Genomic DNA, 11,814 nt, shown 5'->3' on the forward strand with positions numbered 1-11,814 from the left:
GAGGACGCCCTGGACGCTAGTAGAGGGCACCCTCCATGGAGTTGGAGGCGCCCTCAGGTGAATAAGCGGCGACCAGTTCGAAGCTCATCCACGCTGCGTTTTTGGTGGGATTGAGGGTGCCCTCCATGGTGTTGGAGGCGCCCTCCACGGGGGATACTTAATCCCAGTTTGAGCAGCAGCAAGGTAACAACACAAACTCACGATCTTTTCTCCGTGTGCTACTTAAAGGATGATCCGACAAAGTTGTAACAAGACTCCGACGACTAGAAGCTTCAAGTTTACTGTTCTTAGTAGTCGATATAATTTTTATTACTTCTTTAATATTGTACTTGAATGTGTAAAGAATTTTTGATATTATAGTGATTCCCCACCGAAAGCGATCAACGATCGCGAGCTTTGGAGTAGGAGTCGTCACAGGCTCTGAACCAAGTAAAACCAACATGTCATTTCTTTTATTGCTTTTAGTTCACTGTGTATTATTCGATTGCTTTAAAAGAATGAAATAGCCACGAGCATTATTCACCCTCCCCCCCCCTCTAGCGCTTTTGATCTACAGTTTGGAGATAACTTGCTCTTACTCTATTGTTGTCCATAAGATGGATGATCCCTATCCTTCGGTGGATTAGTCCATGGAACTTTTGGCTAGCTCAAGCCTTCTTGTCGGCAAAGAAATATTATTACAACTTGATCAAGATGCTTGAATCACACAAGAACTTGAAGACTCTAATTATGCTTTAACCAAGTCTAATTTTGTCACCCAAGCCAGCCACCCCAAGCTCTATTATATAGAGCTTGGGAAAACACATAGGCTGATAGTTTCGTTACCAATCGACTAGTGTCTCCATCAATCGACTGGTGTGTCATTGGACACACACAACGACACTCCACAGAATCTGTGATTCTGTTAATGGCTCCTTACTAGTTGACTAGTCCTAGCACCAGTCGACTAATGTCGCAGCCATCAGACACAGAGACATTTTGTTCCTTGCCCTAGTTGATTAGTCCTTGTACCAGTTGACTGGTAAAACCCTAAACCTAGGGTTTCCCTTCCCGAGTACATGTCTCTTGCATTTGGACCCTCATGACTTACTTGACTCTTCTTCGCAGCTTTGACCACTTACCTTCATACCTCCTTCCTTTGGCTTTCATCCCTCGGATGTATTTAAGCCCGTAACTTGTCCCAATCTCATCCTTCATGTATACCTCGAAGTGTGCTTCCCTTGGCTTGTCCTTGCTACTTTGTCCACGGTCCCTTGGATACTCATCCTTCACCAGACCTAAAACCATCAAGCTAAGTCATATGTGTATCCTGCAAACCTACAAAACTCAAATACACATATCAAATACAACCCTTTGCCCAAACATCAAAACTCATGGTCACACTGAACCCTCAAGATTGCTTCCAATAATTCACATCGACATGTGCGACCTAGAAGATACATTGATACGTGGTCGGAATAAGTACTTCATTACTTTTGTAGATGTTAACATAAAATATTGTTATGTAAATCTTCTCAAAAGTAAAGATAAAGCTATAGAGAAATTTGTTTTTTATAAGAATGAGGTTGAAAACTAACTTAATAAAAAGATTAAAGTGGTTCAAAGTGACCAGGACAGTGAATATATATCACCATTCACTGAGTTGTGTGCTGAACATGGGATCGGATATAAACAATAGCTCCTTATACTCATCAATAAAATGGAATTGTTGAATGAAAGAATCACACTCTAAAGGAGATAATGAATATTCTTCTATTGAGCTCTGGATTGCCAAAGTTTATGTGGGAGGAAGCTATGTCAACAACTAATTGTTGGTATAGTAAGCACCAATGATCAAATATAGATTTTGATGAATGACAAATGGTTAAAGTTAGGTTCCTTGTGATCTACCCTTGTTACCAAGTGTGCATGACTTGACGGGTCTGGAGGACCTGACACCAGGCTAAAATCTAGCTAGGCATGTTGGACTTGATAGCTGGAGGAAAGCCTAGATAGGTTTGGAAGACCTGATATCTGGTTAGAAGTCTAGCTAGGTCTGCGAGACCTGACAATTAGCCGAAATCCAGTTGGATCTATAGACCTAACAACTGGTAGAAAAACCTAGTGGGTCAAAAGAGAGTCAAGCAATTCTATATGGTAAATAAGGTAAGTCACTGGAAGAGAGTGATCCAATGAGAAAGAGTCCCAGTTAGGGACTTTAGGCGTTGGTCCAACTTAGATCTATTTTGGAAGTTTAAGCTGAGACCAGGACTAGATCTCGATCCAAAGGATAGGATCTAATTATAACCTTATTAAATCATGATAACTCTGTTTTGCAGGTTAAATATCATTCTATTAAACTAACGGACTTTTGCAAGAGCAAAAACAAAGTAAAGCCTCGAATTAACAATATTCAAGTTGCCTTAGAGGGTCGAGGAGGCACCTAGGAGCTACGCAGAGGCACCCTGGATCCAAAGGAGGTGCCTCGCATAGATGAACTTTGAGGATAAAGTCCTCACAATAGGGAGGCGCCCTAGAGTGCGCTGGAGACGCCTCGGAGCTGCGCAGAGGCATCTCAGAGCACCTGGAAGGCACCCTCGAGCAAATAGAAGTTGTAGTCTGTGTGACTTAGCATGACTAAAGCTTAAGAGATCATATTTACACCTAGAGGTGCCTCAAATGAAGTTGAAGGCACACTCAATGCTCCTTAAAAGCACTATTTGGCTAGAATTTATGAATCAACTTTTTTCTAAGCTACTACGACTCTTTTGCTGCTCCGAACATGCCACATTGCTGCTGCACTACTACTTTGGGACATCCAACTACTGTCGGTAGATCGACACTGACACATAAACTCATTCAAACTCTATACTTCTAAGTGTTGGTAACAATTTCATATTTTGTACATCTTTCATACTTGTAAAAGGAATGTGTAGGCTGTTACACTTTTCCATTTTTTTTGTACTTGTACTCAATTCTCTCTTACAACTATTTCGGAAAAGGCTTATAGTGGATTGCCCATCGATACAGTCAAAGGGGATCATAGGTCTTGGAGTAGGAATCACCGAAGGCTCCGAATCAAGTAATCGACTGAGTCTCGTGGCTGCTTCTCGTGTTTGTGTTTCTTTCTTTCCTCTATACTTTGTTTTAAATTATTAAAAGACTATTTCTAAAACACATGTGATTCACCCCCCCCCCCATTTCACATGTACATTGATCCTACACTAATTACCTTTCCCCAGAAGAAAATAGATAAGAGCTCTTATGAGTTGTGGAATAGAAGACAATCGTCTTATAAATATTTGTGAATGTGGGGGTGTCTTGCTAAAATCTTAGTGCATGATCCGAAAAGGATTAAGATAGGACCAAAAATTATTGATTACATATTTATTGGATATGTACATAATGTAGGGGATGGGTGGCCGGCTAGAAGGGGGGTTAGATAGACGCCGTCTCCAAATACTCACTTCCTACGTATGTTAGTATGCGCAGCGGAAATCTAATACTAATTACAAATATGAAAACTAAAGACAAGAATAAGAAAGGAAATGTAAACCGCTAACACATTGTTTAATGTGGTTCGAAGATTAGGACTCCTACTCCACGACTATCCGTAAGGTGGACGATCCCTATCCGTTGCTAGATTAGCCCTCAGCAAACTCCGGCTATCTCAAGTAGCTCCTTGTGGGTGGAGAAACCTCACCACAACACTCACAAGCACTTGAGAACTAGTAGACTTAATTAGGGTTTACCACCACTAATTTCGTCAACTATAACCAAGCTCCCAAGGCTTGGTTATATAGGTCGCGGGTTAGAAAACCCCGCCTACCAGTCGACTGATGTCGACTGCTAAAACCATCAGTCGACTGCCCTCTATGGAGATTCGACCATTACATCCCAACGGCTCTATACCAGTTGACTGGTAAAAGTACCAGTCGACTGCTCCACACTGATCAAGTGAACAGAAGTATTCTGTTCACTCCTAGTCGACTGTCCAGTCAACTACACCAGTCGACTGGTGTTTTCACCAGTCGACTGCTACAGTACTGCTACATTAACTGCTACAGTGAACCCTAAACCTAGAATTTTACCCTGAGTACAATCTCTCATGCACTCGTACCCTCATGACTCACTTGACCCTTTATTGCAGCCTTGACCTCTAGCCTTCAAGCCTATTTCCTTTGGCTCTCGTCCCTTGAATGCATCCAAGCCCACGGCTCGCCCCCAATGTCATCTTTCGCGTATGCCTCGAAGTCGCTTCCCTCAGCCCTTGCCCTTGCTACCTTGTCAACGGTCCCTCGGATGCTCTATTCTTCACCAGACCCGAAGCCACTAAGCTGAGTCATATGTGTATCCTGCAAACCTACACACTGACATACACATATCAAATAACAAGGGTGAACCTAACTTAAACCCTTTGCCCAAACACCAAAACACATGGTCGTACAGACCATTGAGATTGCTCCAACACATAACAGCAGTGTGTATAGGTTTTTTTGTGTATGAGTCACAAATACTGAATATACACAAGAACTTGTTAATAGAATCGAGAAATATCTCATTCTTCAAGTATGTGTTTATGTATAAGATCTGAGAGTAAGATAACTTCTCAAAACAAGAATATGAAACACAGGAAGAAGAAGATTATGATGATGATGATGAACTAGTTGAGGTTGAGCTTAAACAAGTAAAAGAGCTTGGGTGGAAAAATCTTACAGAATAAATTTTATCACTTTCATATTGAAAAGTGAACCCCAAAGTTACTCAGAAGTAGTAATTTCTTTTGATGGATCTCACTGGAAAGAGACAATTGTATCTGAGATAGACTCTATCTTGTAAACTTACACTTGTGGATCCTTAGGGAAACAAACCACTAGGTTTAAGTGGATCTTCAAGAAGAAAATTAAATCAGGTGGTATAATTGATCAGTATAAGGCTAGATTGGTAATTAAAGGTTATCAACAATGAGAATATCTTAATTACTTTGATATGTATTCTCCAATATTGAGAATAACTTCCATTAGAATATTGTTATCTATTATCACTCTATGTAATCTAGAAATACATTAGATGAATGTAAAGATAGCTTTTTTAAATGGGAATTTAGAACAGAAAATCTACATGGAGCACCCTAAAGAGTTTTATGTGTCAGGGCAGGAAAATAAGATTTATAGATTGGTGAAGTTATTATACTGCTTAAAATAAGAACAAAAAAAATGAAATTAAAATTTTGATAATGTCATGAAGGATGTGTATTCAAAATCAATGAATGTGATAAATGTATCTACATAAAAGTCATATAGAATGTGATGCAGGATGATCTAAAAATTATTATTATTATTTTAGTAATTTTTATTTTTTGATAATTTTAATTTTTTTTAATATTTAAGTTATTTTTGATAATTTCTATCTTTTTATATTTTTATATTTTGGGTTTGTTTAAAAATTTTAGGACTATGTGTCTATTAATAATTTTTTCTTTTCTTTTAGAATTTCTTTCCTTTCTTTACAAGTTAGGAATTGTGTTAGAGTTAGAAGGTAGCAAACATAGTCCCACATTAAAAATATATGAAAAAAATTATGGGTTTATAAGAAAAAGATATCTCCATTAGCATGAGACCTTTTGGGTAGAACCCAAGAGCAAAATCATGAAAGTTTAGGCTCAAAGTGGACAATATCATACCATTATAGAGATATCTGAATTCTTTTCGATCCTACAATTTGTATCAGAGCGAGGTCGCTCTTCATCGGACTAACCGCTAGAAGAAGCACAAGCCAGAGCCATGATCCAAAATCGAACCATGTGGGTGAAACCTTGAACGAAGTAGGAGAGACCTTGATCAAGTCAGTGACCTGATGCTTGAGGGGAGTCCCTGAGTAGGTCAAGAGTGACCCGATGCTCAAGGGGAGGCCCTGAGTAGATCAAGAGGGACCCGATACTTGAGGGGGACCCTGTGGTCCTTTGTTTGAGGAGGGGATTATTGAAGTTATAAGGTTGCAAATATAGTCTCACATTGAAAACACATGGAATAGATCATAGGTTTATAAGAAAAAGATATCTCCATTAGCATGAGGCCTTTTGGGTAGAGCCCAAGAGCAAAACCATAGGGGCTTAGGCCCAAAGTGAACAATATCATACCATTGTAGAGATATCTAAATACTTTTATTTTTTGACACTCGTTCTTGTAGTGTCCTTTCTTGTTACATCTGTAGCATGTGATCTTCGCCTTCGCATCATTTGATTGATTACCTTTTGTAGGTTCTTCTTTGAGAAATTGTTGTCCCCGAGGCCATGGTGTCGCGGTAGGACATCCAGGTTGTCTCCCAGGCACTCGCAGTTAGAACCCCAGCTACGGTGTATTTGTAGGAATTTTTCCTCCAAATGGGTGGCGTAATCAAAGGATGTGGGCTTCTGGGTTGGCCGCCGCGTGTGCTTCCCGATTTACCCTAGTGGTCGGTGGGAAACTTCCGTGGGACCGAGCCGGTCACCCCCAGAGATAGTCAATGAGGCTAACTGGGATTATCATTTTTCTTCTTTGAGAAATTGTTCTTTCTTCTCGTGAATATTTTTCTGACCAAGTTCATGAGTTATTCTTCTTTGTCTTCCAAGTCAGATTCAGATTCTGGCTCTGGTTTGTTCTTGTGTTGGGCTTCTTGTGAGGGATCTGCAAAAAGTGCAATACCTTTCTCGACCTACTTTGAGGGGCAAAGAAAGGGGGAGATTGTTGGTGTAATTTATACTAATCATCCAACTCAGGTTTTGATGAATGATAAGGGCTTTAAAGTTAGAGTGTTTTGTGATTTAATTACTTTACCAAGTATACAGGAGTTGACTGGTCTGAAGGACCTGATACCATGCTAAAATCTAGCTAGATCCACAGGATCTGATAGGTGGTGGGAAGTCCAAATAGGTCCGCGGGGCCCGAATCTGGTGGAAAGTCTGGTTGGATTTGTGTGACATAACAACTGGTCGAAGTCCAGTTAGGTCTATGGACCTGACAATTGGTAGGAAGACCTAGTGTGGCAAAGGCAAGTTAAGGGACTGCAAGTGGTAAGTGAAGGTATAGGGGAGAGATCCAGTGAGGACGCATTCCCCGTTGAGGGAACTGTAGGCATCAATCTAGCTTAGGTCCATTTGGAAAACCTAAGCTGAGATCCTGACTAGATATGGTCTCGGGGAGGCATGATCTAATTACTACTATTTACTGAATTGGGATAACTCTATTTTGGAGGATATACTTATTTTTCTACCTAGGACTAACTCTTTTTTTGCAAGGAAGAAGACTGAAAAAAGAGGAGTCCGGGCGCCCGGACCAGCTCGCCTTGGCAGGTGCCATGGGAACTCGGGCAGTCCAAGCACCCAAAGTCGGTCCAGGCACTCGAACCCGAAAACTCATCCAGAAGTTGAGATAGAGCGCGTCGACTGGCCCAGCCATGTAGTCCAGCGCCCGAAGGGGTTCCAAATGCTCAGAATGGGCCTATATAAAGACCTTTGACCAGGAGCTTCACAACAACAATTGCTACGACTTTCACTTTTATGCAGTGCTATGAAAAAACTCCTACGACACTGTGAAGCTCCTCCGATAACCGGCGATCAAGATCTTCCTATTTTCTCTGTTGTCAGTAATATTATTTTTAGTTCTTGTACTAAACTTTGTAATCATTCAAACTATTAGTGGATTTCCCAACGAAAGTACTTAACGAGTATGGGCCTTGGAGTAGGAGTCGTCAAAGCCTCTGAACCAAGTAAAACTTGGTTTTGTCAACATTATTTTTAATTCTTTCGCTACGTACTTATTTTTAGTCACAATTTTTAATGAACGCTATTCACCCCTAGCATCTTTCCAATCCTACAAGTGATATCAGAGCGAGGTCACTCTTCACCGGACTAACCGCTGGAAGAAGCATGAACCAGAGCCATGATCCAAGATCGAACCATATGGGTGAAACCTTAAATGAAGTAGGGGAGGCCTTAAGCAGGTCAGTGACTTGATGCTTGAAAGGAGGCCTTAAGTAGGTCAAGAGTGACCCGATGCTCGAGGGGAGGCCCTGAGTAGGTCAAGAGTGATCTGTTTGGGGGGAAGGGATTGTTGGGGTTGTAAGGTTGCAAATATAGTCCCACATTGAAAACACATGAAAAAGATCATGAGTTTATAAGAAAAAGATATCTCCATTGGCATGAGGCCTTTTGGATAGAGCCCAAGAGCAAAATCATGAGAGTTTAGGCCCAAAGTAGACAATTTCATACCCTTGTGAAGATATCTAAATTCTTTTCAATCCCACAAATTGTTGTCTATATATTATGATTTCTTTCTTTTATTTGAGTCTTAGGATTTTAAATCTATATAAACATCTATTTTGCAGATGGAAGGATAATCCTTGAATATTAATAAAATTTCTTTTTTTAAAAAAAAATCTGGAGAACAATGATTATCTCTTTTTTCTTTCTCCTTAAACCTCCCTTCTCGTCAGCCTCCAAAAAAATCATTATCCTGTCTGATGTCAAAATGGCTATGTCATCTTGTGCCTATATGTAGATGACACATTTAACATTGAGAGTAATAATAAAATAATCAAATCTACTAAAGATATATTAAACTCAAGATTTGACATGAAAGATATGAGTCTAGTTGATATGATTATATGAATCAAAATTATTAGAATAGCAGAAGGACTTGTTCTTAGTTAGTCTCATTACATAGATAGGATTCTTGAAAAATTCACTAGGGTGATACTACATTGAGACAAACATCGATAGACTGATATACTTAATGAGTTATACACATCTAGACTTAACCTACATAGTAAATAAACTAAGTAGATACACGAGTAATCTCGATATTGAGCACTAGAAAGGGATAACAAGAGTATTTAAGTACTTGAGGTATACTCATGAATATGGACTATAATATATGAGATATTCTACTAGATCGAAGGATACAACAATATGAATTAGATATATGACATTAAAGACTCGAAGTCATGAGTGGATATGTATTCACTTTGAGAGATGTAGTCATTTCATGAAAATCTTCTAAGAAAATCATAATAACCAGATTCATAATGAAATATGAATATACAACTCTTGACAAATGTGGTGAAGAGACTAAATATCTACAATAATTCTTAGAAGATATTCCCAGATGGACAAAACTTATACCTTCAATTTGCATACATTACGATAGTCAATAAACAATAGCCAGGGCATAGAGTCACTTGTATAATAGTAAGTCTAGACATATATATTGTAGACACAATATCATTAAATAACTACTCTCAATAGGTGTTATCACTGATGACTATGTGGAATCAAAAGATAAACTAATGGATTCATTAACCAAATGGTTAAGTCAAGAGTTAGTTGCAAACTCATCATAATGGAAGAGTTTTTCATACCGATGGAAAATATTGGTGCAAAGGAAACCCAACCTAAGCAGGCTAGAGATTCCAAGAATTAAGTTCAATAGAACAACCTAATTATATTGACTAAGTGGGAACACTATCCAATGAAAGGATGAAGGTTAAGCATATGACTTTTAATGATTTAGTGGAGTAATGTGGAATACTCCTAAGAGATTACCTATGTGAGAAAGCAGTGGGGGCACTTCAAAGAGAATTAAAGGCACAATTCTTATAACTTCTCACAAAATCAAGCGTGTTCATAGGCAAGACTAAAGACACTCATGAGAATTAAATTGTGTAGGATTGGCGCGCACGTGAGAGGGGTTGAATCACATGTTTTAAAAACTTATCTTTTTTATTTTGTAAAACGAGTATGTAGCGGAATAAATCAACATAGAAATAAAAGGCAAGAACATGAACTCGAGGAGTTACTTGGTTCGGATACTTTGACGACTCCTACTCTAAGACTCATGATTCCTCGGACCATATCAATGAGCAATCTACTAAAAACCTCTTCTAGAACTGTCAAAAGAGGGAATCGAGTATAATAATAAACTAAGGACAAGTGTAAAAATCTACACTTTCCTTTATGCAGTAATTAAACACTTAATTAAAAATCTCATTACCCAACACTTGAAGATTATCGGATTGAGCTTGGTGTCGGACGGCTTCTCAGGGGTAGTAAGGCGTAGCAGTGTCATAGCATAGCGGGAGGGCGAAGTCAGAGCAGCCAAAAACTCGAACAATCGCATATAGAAGTTGTGAATAAGTTGTGTTGAAAGCTTGGCCAAATGACCCTTTTATAGGCTATTGAGGGCACCTCCAATCCTCGTCCAAGGCACCTCCAAATGTAAAAATTTTCCCATGACCTTCGTACTTGATAAGCTCCATAGCCTGCGGCCTTTATCCATGCGAGGGTGCCTTCCAAGTGCTCTAAGACTCCTCTAATGCGCCTCCCCACAGCGCAAACTTCATCTTCCTAAGAGCACCTCAAATCTCCAATCCCAGGTGTAACAACCCAAATTTCCTCATTCCAAGTCCTAATAGCATTTAAAAATATTTAGAAATGCTTTAGAAATATTCTAGAGATTTTTAGAAATTTTTAGAGTATTTTTATGTAATTTTTGGAGTTCGTTTGGTATTTTTACTAAACGAAAGAAGTTTCGACAAAAATAATGTCCAAGCCGAGATTCAAACCGTAGACCTCCGGTCGAGCCAACTCTTAAGCAAATCCAGCTGACCAAGTGCCCAAGCGGGAGTTGCTGATTAAAAGGAGAACAAAATTTATTTAAGCAGTAGTTAGGAAATAGAAAATAAATGGGAATAAAAGGTTCGGATGAGGAATCGAACCCGCGACCTCTGACCCGGTCAGAGGTTTTGGCGAAACGTGGCTAGCCAAGTGTTCAAGCGAGCGTTGTTGATTAAAGGAGGAGTGAAAATTCTTTAAGTGGTAGTTAATAAACAGAAAATAAATTGGAATAAAAGGGTTGCGGCCGAGATTCAAACCCGCGACCTCCGACCTGACCCGAACCGAACCTTAAGCGAATTCTGCTGACCAAGTGCCCAAGCGGGCGGTTCTGTTTAGAAAAGGTAGAAAAATTTATTTAAGAAGTTAACAGAATATTGGAGATTATAAAAGGGATAAGTTAGGAGAGGGTTTTATTTCCGGTGACCTAGAAACCTTTCTCCTCTCCTTTCTTCTACGCGCGGCGATGGTGATTTCTCGGGCGGAAACAAGCCGGAGCTAGGCTTCTCTTCGGCGGCCGACGAAGGGAAAATCCCGAGAGTTCTTCACCTCCTTAAGATCCTCTCGTCGAAGAGAAGCCGTGGGCACGAAGAAGAGCCAAAATCTCAAGCTCTCCGAAAACCCTAGAAGCCTAATTCGAATTGTAAGACCAAGAAACCAAGATAAAGGAAAGGAAAAGTTATAGCAAAGGAAGGCGACAAGGAGGTGCAGATGGATGTGTGATGTCTGGACTATAGAAGCCTTGGGATTTAGCATAAGAATTTATTAACAAAGAGTTGAGTAGAATGTATTAGATGAGTCATTTAGTCTTCCGCTGTTAGTTAATTATATGTTTTGAGTTCTCTGAGAGTTTTAGGAATTACTATCAACATGTGTGCAATGTTAGTTAAGATAAGTTAGTAGTCCAGTAGTGCTCCGCCCTCACAGTCCAGTAGTGAGGAGGGTGGGGTGTTACAAGTTGGTATCAGAGCAGTTCGTATTCTCCAGCATCACACATCAGCACTAGCCTTGCCGTCTTCAAGTAAGAAAGTATTTAAAATTCTTTTATTAGTATGCTTTTCCTTATTAATTGTAGCATAGAGAAACCCTTATAAATATTTGTTTATAAGTGCTAAAGTGAGATAAAAGTTTTTGAGCGCTGAGCAAAGTAACAGTTAAGGACAAGTACCCTCTTCCCAGAATAGATG

This window comes from Zingiber officinale, chromosome 10B (assembly GCF_018446385.1).
Source record: "Zingiber officinale cultivar Zhangliang chromosome 10B, Zo_v1.1, whole genome shotgun sequence".
In the NCBI taxonomy this organism is placed as follows: Eukaryota; Viridiplantae; Streptophyta; class Magnoliopsida; order Zingiberales; family Zingiberaceae; genus Zingiber; species Zingiber officinale.